Source organism: Podarcis erhardii (assembly GCF_964252035.2).
Source record: "Podarcis erhardii genome assembly, chromosome: 1".
NCBI classification, from domain to species: domain Eukaryota; kingdom Metazoa; phylum Chordata; class Lepidosauria; order Squamata; family Lacertidae; genus Podarcis; species Podarcis erhardii.
This window is the reverse complement of record NC_138497.1, coordinates 37,475,435-37,492,507: the sequence shown is the minus strand read 5'-3', so window position 1 is coordinate 37,492,507 and position 17,073 is coordinate 37,475,435. Positions and strand designations below refer to the sequence as shown.

Here is a 17,073-nt window from a genome sequence, read left to right as displayed (position 1 = left end):
TGCGCGTTTGTTCCTTATAAAATCCCTCTCAGCGCTCCCTCCCGAAGGTTTCCAAAAGCTTTGGCCAGCAAGAACCTTTCGGAAATGCATGATTCTCTATAGTAGCACCGCACCGCGGATTCGTTTCATTTTCGCTGGTTTGAGTAAATGGGCGTCAGGATAGCGGCCTTAGGGCGATCTGCCTTTCTTAATTGAAACCACAATATTCTATCTCACTGTGACGGGCGATATGTGACCTGTCCCTGCTAAACCACGAAGGTGAAAGGACACATTTGGCCAGAATTATAAACTCCTCCGGGCTTTTGAGAATCGTTGGAAGCGCTTTTGTATGAAGTTCGTCCGTTAAAACCCCCGAACCCTTCATTAGCAGGCCGGCCATCCCAATCCTACTCTCATCGATCTAGAAGTGTGATGAGTCTTGCAGGCACCTTAAAATTTATTATGTCACAATAAATTGGTGAAGTTTTGAAGGCTGCCGGCAAGATTCTTTGCAGTTTTGGCTGCAACTGATTAGTGGGGCAACTTTTCTGGTTGTTGAGTTTTCTGCCCATGTGCCACAATTGAGAGGAAATTCTGACTTTCTAAAATCAAGATTGCTTTCTTCATAAATTCTCATTCGTCCATTTTTTTTGGGGGGGGGAGCGGAGTCTAGCCCCCGCTTCAGATAAAATTCCTGTAGAATAGAAATGCCGGTTGACCGGTGCATTTATTTATTTACCCTAGGAATCCCCTCCTCATTTTTCTACTTCAGCCTCTCCAACCCAACTGTTGGAAAATAGAGTCATTCCGGGCCGTTTGTTTATGATCCTGCCGAGCTGTCAAAAGCTATCTTTAAAAGGTACTGTTTGTCCGTAGGTCAGTTCTGTTGGAGCCACTGGGGCAGATTTCCAAGAAATCCCAAACAACGGCATTTTGAGGTTAAACCCCACTGACATCCATGTGCCTTACCTCCGAGTAAACCGCGTCAGCATTGGCCTCCGGATTTATTTGGCATCAGAGAGCTAGACACCCGATCCTAAAACATTTACCTGGGAAGTTATTCCCTTGTTTTTGAATGCAACTTTGAGAGTCTAATGAGTTAAGGATCATTTCCCCCTGGTCTCACGTTAAGCCTGTGAACTCTGCACTTCAGTTTCTTGGAAGGAACCTGTGGATCTTACTTCCAGATAAACTACGTTTAGGACTGAGGTGTCAGAAATATTATTATAGTTATTGTTGTTATTAGAACATCCGTTCTTTTACAAGTTGTAGAAGCTAGATACCAGCGCACCAGACGCAGATTTGAGGACGGTCTATGCTTGGATCCTATGGCGCTAAGTCTTTCCTGTGAATGAACTAGAAAACACTCGACAGGTCGTGAATAATCGTTTTAATGAGTGTGTAAAGCGTGCGACGGGGTGCACGGAGCTGTCGGGTTAAACAAACAACTTGTACCCTGACGAAATCCGATTGTTAAAGTGCAAAGTGGTGTCAGTCCAATTTTCATCCTAGCCCTAAAAACCACAGATCTAACTCGCGGGAGTCCAAATTTTCCCCATTAAAGAAAAATAACAATATTTTCCGAGCGTAAGTGTGATCTTCTTGAACGTTACTGAAGACCAAAAAAAGCATCAGCTGCAAGCCAAACAGGTATCTTAAGTATTTTTTAATGGGTTTCCTCCTCTTAGGGTGTGGACCCTGAACACTTTGTTGGAAGAAAGTGCTATTAATTTTATGGACACTAACTCCCCACCAAATGTAAATGTGTTTGAAATCGAGGTGGAAGGGGTTTTTTTTAATACCCGAAGCCTTATCTTAAACAGATTTACGTGGAATACAAACATCATTGAAAGTAAGTTTCACTGAAATAATTAGAGCTAGGATGCGTAAATATGTTGACTTGTTTTTTTAATACGTTCATGCTATATTCTAAAGCACAGACTCAGTGTTCCCCAAAGCGCTTGTTTGCAATCCGTTAGCCACTTTCCTGGGAGTAAGGCCCATTGCACTCAACGGGACTTACTTCTGAGTAGACACTTCCAGTATTCCTCTGTCAGGCTGCTTCTTTACATAGGAATGAACTGTAGCTGAACAGGGGGACTCCCTTTTGAATATATAGGAATGGTGTTGCCCTGTGTAAGTAAAGTCATTTTGGAAATAGTTGTCTGTATTTTCACACAAAACAGTATGGCGTAATCCGCCTCCCATCTTTTTTTTTTTTTAATTTTAATGAGGGACACCTTAAAGCTCGAGTTCCTATGGATCTCTGTAGCGCCTGCTGCTTCGTTTTCGTCCCGATCCAAAGTTGCATCGAGTCCCATTTCTCGTGCGCTGCGCATGGAAGGCGCCAGTCAGAAAGACCATTTTCTTCCCAACGAAGAAAATGTGTGCCCACAACACAACTGAAAGAAAATAGAACTTGAAAAGTGTTTAAGGAGATGGCTTGGGAATCAGGCGTTGTCCTTCGATTTCTTCTGATTCCAGAGCTATTTCCTGTTGGCATCGAGCATCTGACGGATACGGCACTTCTTACTCGCTGGGAAGAGGCCTGTAATGCATCACGTGAGGCTTTGTAGTAGGTAAAGAAAATAGATGGAGGCGCTCCCCCTCCCCGCCACGTATCAAAACAGCCGGATGCAAGTCTAGAAATGGGCTGAAACATGATGGGGGAGGGGAGTAACAATGCTTTCCTAGCATGCAGTTCCAAGCAGGTCTTCTCAGAAGTAAGTACCATTGATTTCAATGGCACTTACGTCCAAGAATACAATTCAGGGTGGAAAAGAAACGGCCTCTGATCCCAAAGTTGCCGTTATTCCATTTCTTCCGTGTACGGGGTGTGCGAGGCGAGGTAGTGAGCCCACCTCCGCACCAAGCCTTCTGCAAAACGCCAAGATACCAATGAAATCGGAAGCAGCCGCATCCACAATAAGGTTAAGAATCCGGCTCAGGAGCGCGCACTGAAGTCTCATAGAAACAAATTGGGGCATGATTCCAGCATGGTAGTTTCCAGAGTGTTGCTAGCAGGGGTGCCAACTTGAATGAAATATGGGGTGGGGGAGGGCAGGTAAGCCCCGCCCAGCATAATAGATCACCATTTGAACACACACACACACCATTTGAATGGCAATGCCCATAGGTTTTTGTTGGGGGGGGGCAGGACTTTTGTTGGGGGGGGCAGATTGGTCAGTTAGTTAAATATTTCTATTGTTTTACTTGATGGAGGGGCAGCTGCCCCTTGTCCCCTCTTGGCTACGCCCATGGCAATGCCCCTCAACTTCGCGGGGGTCCAGTCCCCTTAAATATTTTATTGCGGAGCGGAAGCCTCCACGGCCCCTAGGAGTTGGCTCCTATGGTTGCTAGACCAGGCGGCCTTGAGTTCGAACCGGACCTAAGCCCTGAATCTTTGCACGATCGAAGACCAATCGACATCTTTCGGTCTAAACGGGAAAAAATGGGGAAGACTATGCACGCCCCCCCCCGAGTTTCCTTGAAAAGGGCGATTTAAAATTACAAAAAATAGATAAATCCGTTTGAAGTGGATTTTTTTTTCTTTTGGGGGAGACAGAGGGGTGTTTACTGGCTATAGAGAAAATAATTTTAAAGACCCATGCATGGAGGGGGTGGTGGGATGGATGCACCAATGGGACTAATTTCAGAACTCTCATGGGTTTCAGATTTGAATCTGACGCGCAAGATTATCTGGAACGGGGCCCATATACTTAGACCTGGGTGGGCAATACGTGAGCTGCTTACGGAACGGTGCAGGAGGGAGCAAATCCTGCACAACTGGATCCCTCCAATTTTCACGCCACCAAGAACTTCCAGAACTCCCAAGTGTCAGCCTAAGGAGATTATCATGGAAGGAAAGAAGCAACACTCAAAGAGCGACTGTTTATTAGTTAGCCGCCTAAGTCGCAAGCAGCTATCCACTTCCCTGTGAATAAGCCCCATTGACCTCAATGGGACTTACTTCTAAATAAACGTGCATGGGATTGCTCTGTAAAGCTGAAAGGTATGCAAGAGGGCCGTGAAGGAGAGAAAGCCACTGCTGGATTCAGCATAGATCCCTAAATCCACACTAGGATGAGCAGTCCTTGGATCCGAGTCTCTCCCTGGATAATGATAATGATGATGATTCAGTGGGGCTTACTTCCAAGTAACGGGGTATAGGATTTCAACCTCAGTATTCTCCAGGTTCGTAATTCTCAAAGGGGCATTAATTTTATTTCGCTGCCAGCATTTTGCCTTAGGGTCTACGACTGGGAAAGCAGGTCGTTTGGTGCGCCGGAAAACCAAAGTTGATTCCTGTCTGCTGCTCTCATGAAACGCCTAAACAAACAAACAACAGCCCCCTCGAGGTTTCTGTTTTGTTTTGCCTTCCTCCCTCTCGCAACAATAGCGCGCCTTTCCACTGAGCTCCTATGGATTTCAAGAGAACTTCCCCCCACAGGGGTGCTGGCTGGGCCCCGGCTTCCTAATAGAACAGTGTAAATACTCCAAGATTGCATCTGGATCCCCCTCCCCTCCCTCTCTTCCCTGTTTCCATTTAAGGAAAGGAAGGCAACGCGGGTAACCATCTTTCCTGTTACCATACGCGATTATGACTCTACCTCATCACAAAGGAGTCTGTCTGCGATCCGTTGGTTGTTTTTTTTTAATGTTTCAGGAAGCTGGGATCTTGTCCCAGCTTAAGTCCATGTTAAAAAATGTTTAAAACCCGAACACCTTTAACGCCCCGAGGAGTTCCTCCAAGAATTGCCCCAGACGTCAATGCTTCACATCTTTAAACGAAAGTACGCCTGGGCTGAACTCGGCGGTCCTCTGATTCGCACGTGAGAGTTGCAATCCCAGCATAGGAGCCAACTCCTAGAGGCCGAGATCCCTTCGTCCTTCCCCCAATAAAATGTTTGAGGGGGCTACGGCCCCCCCCAAAGTTTATGGTCATTGCCATTCAAATGGTGTGCTTGCGCCGTGTCTTGTGATTGATTATGCGGGGTGGGGCTTACTCCCCCCCCCCCAATATTTTATTCAGGTTGGCACCCCTGTATCCCGTTATCACAACCGTCTAAGTTCAGCTCGTCTAAATGCGTGTTCTGTAACGGGCCAGCAAACCCGCATCTCAGTCCGCAACATCCGCCAGATGTACCGGCTCCGTGCTTTCTTCTGAGGCAAGAGGTTGTGAGGGCGAGGGTCCCTTGAACCCGTGTCTCGGCAAGGATACTGGATACAGCCTCCCCTTCCCGCAAAAATCTTTGTTTTTGTTTTAAAGAAAAAAAGACCAGAAGTTGTGTCCCCGCTATTTTTGGGTTTTCAATGAATAGCCCCCTGCGAAACCCCCGTCTAAAAAAAAAGCAAAAAGCCAAGAGGGTGAAAATTGTAGGTGTAACTTCAACGTGGTCCGCTGAAAACGCCGGGAAACGGAGCTGCGTTGGAGGTGGGAGATTAGCTCGTGGGGCCTTTGAGACACATCTGAGGCACGGCGGTGCTTAAAGGAATGTCCAAATCGGCAGAAGAGTGTAAAACCTCAGAGGTTAAGAACATAAGCTCTTTGCCCCTTGACAACAAAAGCATCAACGTCTCCCTCACCCCACTCTCTCCCTCCCCTCTTTGCTGCAAACACCAAAAAAGACCCCAGAGGCTCGGATCCTTCTTAGCTCTTCGGTATTTAGCCTCTTGACGTAAGTGGGACGGGCAGCAGGATTCAAAACTTGGCTAAAGGAGACCTTTAGAGCGATTCGAGTTGCACTGAAGTCAACTGCGCCTTCGCCGGGCTTGAAATCAGTTCATTCGGTCTAAAGTGGTTGATGGATAATAGATTCACATAATCATTAGCTTAAAATGTTCCACGGCACGGGACGGCTGATCTGACTGGCTCTCTCTCCATATATATATCTCTCTCTCTCTCACACACACACACACACACACATATATATATGTGTGTGTGTGTGTGTGAGAGAGAGAGAGAGAGAGAGAGAGAGAGAGAGTTGTTCAACACGTGAGAATAAGAGCGCCTCTTTCGAAAGTGTCATTCCCATTTTCCCAAATAATGCTTAAGGTTGCCATCCTCCTCGAATTTACCTGGGAACAAGCCCCATTGAACTCCGGTGGGACTTTCTTTTGAGTAGATTAGTCTTTTTTTTCTTTTTTTTTAGCCTTTGCTTTGAATGGGATGAAAAGCGTCCAGTGAGTTAGGTGAGGGCGCTTTTAGAAGGGATGCTTCAGAAAGCTTTTAATACGCACCGGGAAATATTCTTCAAGTAGGACTGGAAAAGAATAGGAGGACCATTTGGAAAATGAGTTCCGGTATCAGCCAATGTTTGCTAGTCTGATTCTGTTTCCGAAAAGCGCTGCTTGCGGAACAATCCTATGTATGTCCGCTCAGAAATACCGTAAATTCTGTGGAATTCAACGGGGAGGCCTGAATTCCACAGGCAAATGTGTTTAGGGCTACCGCATCACCTTATAAACTCCCACTCGGAGGCTCGCCAAAGTCCTAACCTGAGCATCTTTGGGGAACATTGTGAGACATATTTGTACTAGTATTCGTTGGTCAGGGCTGCCAGGTAAAGGTGGGCCCATCTCAGTGAACCTGGTTAAATTTTATACTGTTTTCATGAGCGGAAGAGGTAGCAAGAATCATGGCTAAGCCTTCTGAAAATATTTTAAATAATCATAATAATATTCACCAATCTCAGTTTTCAGTATGAACTCTGAAATGGCCAGCATATATTTTCAATTCTTAAAAATCCTGTGCTTTTTGTTTTTTTACAACTTTATTTCTCATTAAAACATTCGGAACATTATCTCGGATTGTAGTTTACAGGTGCACTTAGTGCATTATATGTACACAAGTTGTTGTTTTTGTAAAGTGTCCTCGCAAAGTATTTATTTTTGTTCCCGATACTAGACTTGAATGTGATGTTTTAGTGCGAGAATCTTTTGTAAGCCGCTTTGAGGTATTTGTAATAAATAATCACACCAGTTACATTATTGGCCAATGTGCATGTCAATTCCAGGGGAGCTTGCCAGGATTGGCCAGTGTTCCCACCTCTTGTGTACCTGGTGACAAATATCTGCTTCCGACTTTATCAGTCGCACCTGTGACACAAGGGACATGTCCATGTCCGAGTCTCAAGTCCGTTTTACCTTAAATTGGTCTGTAAACCAAATGAAAGCCCCCACCATAGCCACTCAGAGCGGTTTTTAAAACAGCTCTATGCTTCCTTAGCCTACGTTAACACTATTCACACTAGTGAGGCAAAAATAGATTTGAGTGGAAGAACAACCAAGTGCCCTTTTGTGTCAGGTGTGAAAGCTCCCTTAAAAAGCCCGGGGCTTTCTAAAACCTAGCGATGACGTTCGCACGTGCGCCTGGAAAGGTGCTTGCAGGGTCACGTGGATGCGCTCTTCCAGGAGTTTGCATCCCGTCCCCCCACACTTTAGGATGCCGATTTAAACTTAGAGCTCTCTTTTCGTTGTGAGTGCTTAAACATCCGCTAGCGATTAAAATCTGCTCTGAGCGCCGCTTATTGAACACCAATTGACTTGTTAGGTGTGCCCACCCCCAAAGTATTGGGTGCATTTCCATATATTCCGTTTCGCGGTCTCTACTTGGAAATTTATTGACTGATTTCCGGGAAGCGGCTCGTACCTTTCCTTTGTGGTTCATTCCACGATCTGCATCCACATTTCTTTAGAGGAAACAGCGCGTTCAGTAGACTAGAGTAGGCGTGTGCGGCACTTTTGGCCCCTCCAGGAGTTGCGGAACTACAACTCCCATCATCCATGGGTATTAGCCAGTTTTGCAGGGGCTGATGGGAGCTGTAGTTCAGTAACATCTGGCAGACCAAATGTTCCACCCGCCTGCTCTAGGGAATATTGCGAGGTGCCTGTTATTGGGATATGTCCTCTCTCCTCTTTTCAGGTAACGCGGAGGAAGGAGCGACGATCTTGATGAGCAAAAAGACTGACCAAAGCGGAGGGACGTCAGGAAAAACGGAACGAAAGAAATGTCTTTAGCAGGAGAAGGCAGGAAAAAAAATTATTCCGAAGAGCAGGAAAGGCACCCAACGGCAGAAAGCAACAAACACAACGGACACAGATTTCTCCTGTTAGGAGTAGCCTGGAAGAATATTGAGAGCGAATATAAAAGAAAACAGACAAACAGACAAGTGTTTCCCCTCTTCTTTCGGGCGGAGTTTTTGTTTCTCTCTCTTTTAGCTCCGTCAAGTGTTCAGATGAAAGTCTTAACGGGGACTGATTCCTAGTTTGTTTGTCTATTGTATTTCTATCCAACCTTTTCTCCTGGAAGCTCAAGGCGGCCTGCGCGGTTCTCCACCTCTTCATTTAATCCTCACAACAACCCTGTGGTGTAGGTCGGGCTGAGAGCACGTGACTGGCTCAAGGCATGGGCGTAGCCAGGGAGGTACGGGAGGCAGCTGCCCCAATAAACCAAGTAAATAAATGAAAATACTTAACTAACTCAACAACTGTGTCGCAGATATCTCGGTTCTGCTCCCCACAACATAAAGCCTGCTCCCCCATAAATCCTGGCTTTGCCCATGGCCCAAGGTCTCCCAGTAGCTTCATGGATAAGTGAGGGACTGGAACTCTGGTCTCCCAGGTCCTAACCCAATACAGTACTCTCCAGTATTTCCCAAACTTGGGTCTCCAGCTGTTCTCGGACTACAATTTCCACCATCCCTGACACTGGTCTTGCTAACTAGGAATGATGGGAGTTGTAGTTCAAAAACAGCTGTTTGGGAAACACTGCAACTACCACAGTACACTGACTTTTTGTCCTCTCCCACGTTTGCCAAATGAGTAAAAGGCAAATAAGGACTGCTGGAAAGCGAGCTAGAGTCATAAAACAATGCGAAGGACCCAGAGGCAGGCCTATTATTTTATCCTGACCTGCGTTTGTCTTTCAACCCAGGACCAGCATGCAAGGTCCCACCTCTCCCGTTTTAATCTCGGAACCGCTTTGTAAGTTTAGGCAACGAGGGATGCAATTAAGCGGCTTTTAGACTCTGTGCTTGGGGAGGCCCCCACTTGAGATGGTTATTACTTCGAAGTAGGCTGTATTCACTCTTTCTGAGAAGCGAGGCCCTGGACATCTGCCCCCAAAGCCCTGTCCCAGTGCACCACAGATCGTGCCTGGTGCAAGAGTCCCTCCAGGAATTTGAAACCTGGTCTTCTTCCGCAAGGTCTGGCTGTCCATACCGATCAGGGGCCCACGATCAGGCCACACTAGGTAGACACACGCTCCAGGAGAGTCCGTAGGTCTCATTGATTTCAGACCCAGTAGCTGAGTGCTGCACTCACGCTCCAGAGCCCCTTGCCCCTCCGCCATCAGTTCGGTCTTGCTTCAGGAAGCTACTTTAGGGGGGCTCAGCTCTGGCGGGGAGGCTCTCAAATGGCGATGTGAGTGGTGTTTCCTCAGGACTCTCCATACTGGTTTTATAAATGCAGGAGGACGCGGTGGGGAAGTCGGACGTGTAGCCTTCCTGAGATTAGTAGAGCGGAGGGCGTCTAATGTCAGGTTGCAGGTGGGATACCAAGTGTTAGTGCTCTCCCACGTGATACTCTCCCTGCAAGTGAATCTTGAGAATAAGGATGGGTTAAAACCTTTCTCCACCCTGTGTAAGAAAGATTTGGATACTCGCTCGCTTATATATGTATGTGTGTGTGTGTGTGTGAGAGAGAGAGAGAGAGAGAGAGAGTGGCATTGTCCATCTCCTTAAGTGACCTACACATCTCTCAGACACCTCCAGACTTTACCCCCTTCATTCTGCCGCGGGGGAAATCTTAGGTCAACTGAGCCCCCAGCAGCCTCTTTCCTTATCTCCAGAACGGGGTAGCATGGACCACGACCAATGCTTCGCCCAAAGAAAGAGTAAGGACGCCTGCTGTTAACTTTCAGTATCAGATAACGAGAAAGAACAGACTAAAAGCCCTGTTGCATCAGGCCAATGGCCCACTTTGTCCAACATCCCGTTCTCACAGTTGCCAGCCTGGTGCCTATGGGAAACCAGCCAGCCGACCTGAGCGCAGCAGTCCTCTGGCCTTGTGAATCCCAGCAACTACATCCAAAGGCATACGGTCTCTGACAGCAGAAGTAAAAGATAGCCCCTGTGGCTACGAGCTATTGACAGCCAGAAAAAGAGAGGTGTGGGGGTGGGTTTTGCATTTGCTTCTCAAGGATGCTATTAAGAGATGCGGGCATCATCTCCGCACGTTTCAGGAGTATTCGGAGCACCCCAAAAATGTCTGGCCATTTATAAGTTGATAAATAGTATAAAAAGAAGTCTTTAAAACTGCATTTTCAACTTCAGCAGATCTCCCATTTAGAAAACTCTCTGTCATCTTTTACCCACCAGTGAAATGTGCTCTAGACTCTAATGGCATCGGGACTCTTAGGTTAGAGAGGAGTGGTTTAGGGAGAGGTTGTACGGCCATCTGCCATGCATGATTTAGTTGAGATTCCTGTATTGCAGGGAGTTGGACACTAGATGACCCTCGGATTCCCTTCCAACTCTACAATTCTATGATTCCATGATTCCTCTTTCAATGCAATTAATGATTTGGGAACCTGGTGGTGAATTCTCGGAACTGGACACACGAGATGAGGAAAGCAAATCCGCCAGCTCCTGCAGATCTTCGCAGGCAGCTGTTTTGTCCTCTTCTGTTTTCTCTGTTGACCTCACTTTTAAAAATTCCTTTACCTCCCGCTAGGTGTGTGATGTTAAAGTGAAACTGTACTCCCGCAATTCCCTCCCCCCTTTCTCTGGCATCTTAATGCCAAGTGAGGGTCTCATTTAGGCAACGCGTGTCTGTTTCAAATTCTAAGCCTGCAATACAGCATACATGCTTTACCCTTGAGGGGGGGAAATGGGACCTACTCCTAAGACTTACGTGGACTCTAACATGTCTAGAATTATACTGTGAGGTTGCAATTCTGTGCACGCTGTCCTGGGAGTAGGCCCCACTGAATCAAGGGGGACTTCTTTTTAGCCAAACTTGCTAAGCGTTTGGCTAGGGACTATTTACATTTTGCGCAGGGCACACCACCTAATTAGTTAAAGGCAAGGAAACAGACAGGTCGTGTATCCATAGCAATGACCAGAGGATAAATGTCTGCTGGGAGAAGGGCAGAGATAAGTAACCATGTTGCATCTGCAGCAACACAACTGGACGCCTTCATTTGTCCCAGCTGCAACAAAACATGTCTCTCCCTTATCAGACTCTACAGCCACAGCAGGCGCTGCAACCTTCCAGCAGTTTGACCTCACCCCCAAAGGCGCACTCCTCCATTGTTTCCGCAGACAGATGGATACCAACAAAAAGGAAACCCAATTTCCTAAGCAGATCGTTCCAAAGCTAGACTCAGAGATTAGACTGTGAGATGAAGTGTAATTTTTGCTCACATCGAAAGATTGATTAATAAGTTCTCGATATGGCACTGGAAGTACTGGTAGCCGAGGATGGTTGTTTTTGCATGGTATCTCAAGCATGTTAAAAAACACACCACCACCAATGTTTGAATGGAACACATGCTTTATAGGAAAGGTGCTATGTTTTATCTAACTGAGATGGAGAGACAAAGAGCCATGCTTGCCCTTTGTTCTCAGCAGGAGACACACACAAAGCTGTCTCCTCTCCCAAGGTGGAGATGAAGAGAAGAAGACAAAGTAGGACATGAGGCCAGCAACCACAAGTGTATTGGGAAGGAAGATCAATAGGTCGTCACAAGGAGGAGAGTCTCTAAAGATTGGAGGTTCCTCTCTACCTATCCTTCGCATGCAGCCATGTAAGCCTACAGTGAAACCTGAGTTACATCCTAACACCAAACTGGGAGAGTATGAGGAACAGTGGTGGGGGAATCTCAGGGTCAGGGCCAAATGGACCCCTCCCGGCTTCCCTATTTGGCCTCCGTGTTTTCCTAGGCCACACCTCTTTCCGATCCACAATCCCTTCTGGTGCTTTTGCCTGGCTGGAATGTGACCCTGAGGTGTGATGAGGCCAAGCTGCTTGCCTGGATGAGGTATGTGTATCTGTATGTGGAAAACAAAGGTGAGAGTCACACCTGTGGCTCCTCTGTACTTCTGACAATGCCCACAAGGGCCACGTTGCCCCGGGACAGTTTGCTCATGAGGAAACGCTGCCCTTGGGGCTGAAAAAGCCCCCCCCCCCAGCCCTGGTGTTGAAGATCCCCCGAATGTATCCTCCTTACACTTCTGAAGTAATCTGAGCATATTTTCAACGGATATAAGATTGCAGGTCCCCAATAGAGCTTCCGAAAGAACAAATCCCATTCAAGTCGGGGGAAGTGCTTCTGAGTTACTATGCTTAGTGTGGCATGATTTCAATGGAATGGCCAAAGTCGAACAAAGCATTTGGAAATTCGATACACACTTACTTGGTACCAAGTACCATTGAACTCAACGGAATTTACTTCTCAGTAGACACGAATAGGCTTGTGCTATATGGAACATGAACGATGCACTGACTGGATGGTGGCCATTACGGTATCTAATTGGAGAATTAGTAGGTAGAGTTGTTCTGCTCACTTCCCTTACACTTGTATGTTTTGTTGACTATTTTTTCAATGATGGGGCTATTTCTATTTTAAGGTATTTATCTACTGGGCTCCAAAAGCCAAAGGAGCCCAGGAAATAAAGAAGCGTCAAAAAATCCCGCCTGGTAAACACAAGGAAAGGGGAGCGGATCAGACAACGCGAGGACTGGAGGCATCTTCTCTGTACATATAGGTGTTCTTTCATGAGAGTAGCAGGTTTCTACCTACATTATGTAATCCTGAAAGCACAAAAGTAGAATAATACTTGTCATAGCTGGCAAAATAAGTAGGTTTATTTAAAGCGTCTAAAAGAATTCACCGACGCGATCTCATTCCTTCTCCACAGCAACCTGCCAAGCACGTCAGGATTGCTGGTGTGGTGCTGACTGAGACAGAGATGCTGGCACCAGCATGGCAGCCCCTGGTGCATGTTACTTCTGAGTAAACTAAGAAGTAAACTCAGTCCCATGGTGCTTGCGGCTTCCTCTCAGACAAGTGCGCACAGGATTGCAGCTTTACAGTGCTTGCAGCTCGCAGCGCATGCAAAGGAAACCCGAACACTTACATCCTTAGGCGCTGCGGCTTGAAGTCTATGCAGGTAGCAGCGGAACTTCCTTCTCAGTAAAAATGGGCATTTCTTCCTGTATCCCCAGTGGAGCGAGGGAACCTCTCCCTTGCTGGAAGGCTTCAAAGCAGAAGTTGGACTGTTTGTGGATATTGTAGCTCTGAACGTCCTGCATGGAGCAGGGCGGTTGCGCCCCCCTCCAATGCTAAAACCCTTTCATCCTATGATATGGGACCAGTGAACACTTGCATCTCCACCCTCAGTAGACCTGAATGGGAGTAGCTCCCTCCTGGATTTCAAAAGGATTCATTTTGAGGGTGCCGGCTCTGCACCTATGTGGAAATATACTATTAGAGCACCGGGTGCTAAGGAGGAGAACTCTTGGCGAAGAATTCTGCTCCAAACAGAAATTAAAAAAATAAATAAATCCGATTAATGAGCTATAATTGGTCATTTATTCCGGTCCCTGGCAACAAAGGGAAAGCGTCGAGAAAGGAAAGGATTTCGGGGCCCTCATTTTGGCATGGAAAGGAAAAATTTTCCCTTGGCCTTTTCTTCCCTGCTGGCAGTGGGTGCAAACTGACCGCGCCGAGCTATTTTGCCCGCGGTTCGCACATTTTGCAGGCTGACGTCTAAACAAACAAGGATCAACCTGCTAATAGGAGCGAGAGTCGGGATGTGAGGCCAGAAGAGGCTACTCTGTTTGCCCGGCAATCCGGAATTAGTGGAAGCAGCCGGTGTAAACGAAAAGATAAATGAACCTCAACAGAAGAGGCGCACACCTTCCCGTTGGCCATCAATAGAGAGGCCGGCTTCACAAACAGATACGGGCTGCAAACAGCAACATTAAATCGATTTCCTAGTTTGAGGGTGGTGGCGGCGCAGCGGGGTTGCGTGCGGAGAAGGGTCAGCCGGCTCTTTTTGGTTCTCTGCTGTGCTTTGTTGATTTCATCCGCGCTGGGGTCCCGGTCACCTTCCTTTGCACGACCCCGGCGGCTCCTCTAGCAGTATCGAGGGTTCTGGGGGCAAAAGGAAAGGAAAGGTCGTTTACACGAGCCGCAGTTATTTATTTATCTGTCTATTGGATTTATACCTCGCCCTTCCTCCACAAGAAAGTCCAGGGCGGCCAATGTAAAAAAAAGAAGAAAGAAAACAAAACAAAACATTCTAAAACGGATTAAAGCGTTCCAGAAACAATTACGATTCGAAATATCCAAAAGCAGTTACAGTTAAAAGCGTTCTAACAGCAATTGCAATGACAAACATCCTTCCACCCAGTGATCTCGAGGTTGCCAATAACAGTATGTGTGCATGCATGCATGTATTTATTGCATCTATATCTCATGTTCTCCAAGGAGCTCAAGGTAGTGTACTTGGTTCGCCCCCTCCTCATTTAATCCCCACAACAACCATGTGAGGTAGGCTAGGCTGAAAGGCAGTGATTCGCTCAAGCTCACCCAGTGAGCTTCATGGCCCAGTGGGGATTTGACTTCCCGGCCCTATTCCGTCACTCTAACCACTACATTACACCATACTGGCTCTGAGTGTATTTTTCAGCCACCAAATGTCTGGGTAGATGCGTCGGAATGGCGTGGCTGGACCTCCTTGACTTGCCCTCAGCTATTAGGAGAAGACTGTGGATTTCGATGGGATTTCTTGCCAAATAGTGGTGTTCACGATCGCTTCAAACGAACGGGAGCATGGTACAGTGGTACCTCGGGTTACAGACGCTCCAGGTTACAGACGCTTCAGGTTATAGACTCCGCTAACCCAGAAATAGTACCTCAGGTTAAGAACTTTGCTTCAGGATGAGAACAGAAATCACGCAGTGGCAGCGCGGAGGCAGCGGGAGGCCCCATTAGCTAAAGTGGTACCTCAGGTTAAGAATGGACCTCCAGAACGAATTAAGTTCTTAACCCGAGGTACCACTGTACTGTCTTTCTCTAGTAAGTTTGTTCAGGATTGGAGACGGAACAATCTGAGCTATTGCCCTGGAAAGCGAAGGCTAGATACACCATCCTGATCCTATCTACGCTGTGTTTTAATTGTTGTAACCCGCCCTGGGACCTTCGGGTGAAAGGCGGGATAAGAAGAATAAGAACAAGTGTTTACTCGGAAGCATGTTGAGTTAAGAAATATATCTTCAGAAAGAAAATGCTTGCAATAAGAGGACTGGATCTGTGTGTCCAGTTTGATTCTCCTAGAAAGGAGGGATAGCAGATCAAAAACAAAACAAAGGAAAATAGGAAGGATTGATTCAAGATTGTTTTGATCAAGTCCCCCACTGGAGTTCATCAGGGCCCCGGTATTTCCAGGTATTGCCCACAGTCACTTTGGCCAAAGGAGCAATTCGCTCTTAAACTTTTTGAAAGGTAATATAAGGCTTTGAGCTGATTTCAAAGCCCTGAAGAACAATTGGGAAGGAACAGAAACCACAAACCAGTAAGCCTAGAACTGTCTAGTTTTCTTGAGGAACGTGTCATATGCAGATAAATGCAATCACCGACCAAGATTTCTTTGAACAGAGTGACACCAGCAATTCCAGCGGTACACAGTACGTTCCTTTAGAATCAGTAGAATTAATTCCGCCTACAGGAGCCCCAACAATACTTACAGTCCTATCCTACGAAGCCAATAGAAAGCAATTGGTTTAGGGCCGGACCGCCTAACTTTAAGGAGGACCGAGCTATGACTTGACAGGGATGATCCCCTGAAATCATGGGGCTTACTACCAACGAGATTTAAATGCAGGAGCTCTGATTTAAACCGATGGGGCGCCAGACTGTTTCCTGAACCTTCCTAACTTCCTCCAACTGCGAGTGTAGAAGCGCAGGGCTGATTCGATTTAGTTTAGACCAGCGCGCTTGCTTGCTTAGTTTAGTAGTTGTCCTCTAAAAAGGCTCTCAGAGGGGCCTGTTACCCCTAACTCTCTCCTCACTCCAGCAGCAAGTCATGCTTCATCTTGACTGGCTTGAAGGTCACAGCTGCCAAAGTCACCCGGACTGGTCGCTTCATTCCGACCAGGGCTCTGTTTTTCCACAGCTTTTCCCACCGCCTCACCTTCCATTTATCTACCCACCCCGTCACTGCCAACCGAAAGAACAGGGAAGGCCACGCCAAAGAAATAAAAAATAAATCGGGAAAGGGGGTTGCTTTGATTAAAAGTTGGTTTTCTGAAAGAAGAATGAGGTGCGAAGTTGCTGACACTTTCCCAAATATTTCAGAACAGTGTATTATTTTTATTTTTGAGGGGTGGTGGTGAAGCTGCCCTTAAAAACAGGCAGTGAAGATTTATTCGCTATGTATTCCGAGCCAGAACTTTGATTCTCCCACGCCATTTCCATTTCTCCTGAGAGGAGAAGGTTTCTTAAGCGAAGCGCTGGAGAGAAAGGGGTCGCGGAACGGCGCATTTGTAGCCGGGGCACCAGAAACCACGAGGGCCTCTGCGTGGAACTGCAAAATTTACCTAGGCTATGGAGGGTCATTGCTGGGAAAGAGCTCAACTGACGTCCCTGCTTTCAGTTCAGCTGTGTTGTTCTAAAAAAAGAAAAAAAGAAAAAAAAGAAAAGCGGCATCAACCAAACTTGTCCTTCCTCACTTGACCTGTCAATAGATTTCCCCAGACCAGAAACAGAGTATAATTGATTAATCATCTGCTATTTAATCAATTTGGGCACATTATCCAAGCCTCAATAGAGATGCCTTTTCTGAGATAAGGTTGGAAAGAAAGAAAGATATATTCTTTCTCTTCTTTCCCAAGAAGAGCTTGGTTCCCTTGCTTCCAGAATAGTCTCCATCCTCAGCTGTTCTAGGTGGCTGTTTTCAGAAGGAGAGTGAGACTGTGATAGTTTCTCTCACGGTCCTAGGCTTAGTTCCTGGCTGTACAAGACACCTGCCCCAAACCCTGCAGAGCCATTGCCAGACACTGTAGAATCTACATTGGAGATAATAC

General features: G+C 46.7%; 1 protein-coding gene and 1 long non-coding RNA gene across 6 annotated transcripts in view; one reads left to right on the top strand and one right to left on the bottom strand.

Moving 5' to 3' along the window:
- FOXG1 (forkhead box G1) overlaps positions 1-17,073 on the top strand; it is a 51,740-nt gene that overhangs the window by 13,926 nt on the left and 20,741 nt on the right. For 2 of the 4 annotated variants that reach the window (XR_014156894.1, XM_081863116.1), the window contains one exon: positions 7,904-8,150. The exons of the other annotated variants lie outside the window; for them this stretch is intronic. The gene's annotated coding sequence lies outside the window, so the exon portion shown is untranslated. Of the gene's footprint in view, positions 1-7,903; positions 8,151-17,073 lie in introns of those variants that run through there. 4 annotated transcript variants of the gene reach the window in all.
- LOC309345292 lies at positions 12,398-16,651 on the bottom strand. 2 transcript variants are annotated; one of them, XR_014158154.1, is made up of 2 exons: positions 13,122-16,651; positions 12,398-12,795 (listed from the first exon to the last, which is right to left on the bottom strand). It is a non-coding gene; the product is annotated as an uncharacterized lncRNA (long non-coding RNA). The 2 variants fall into 2 exon arrangements; XR_014158155.1 differs by having other exon boundaries at positions 13,904-16,651.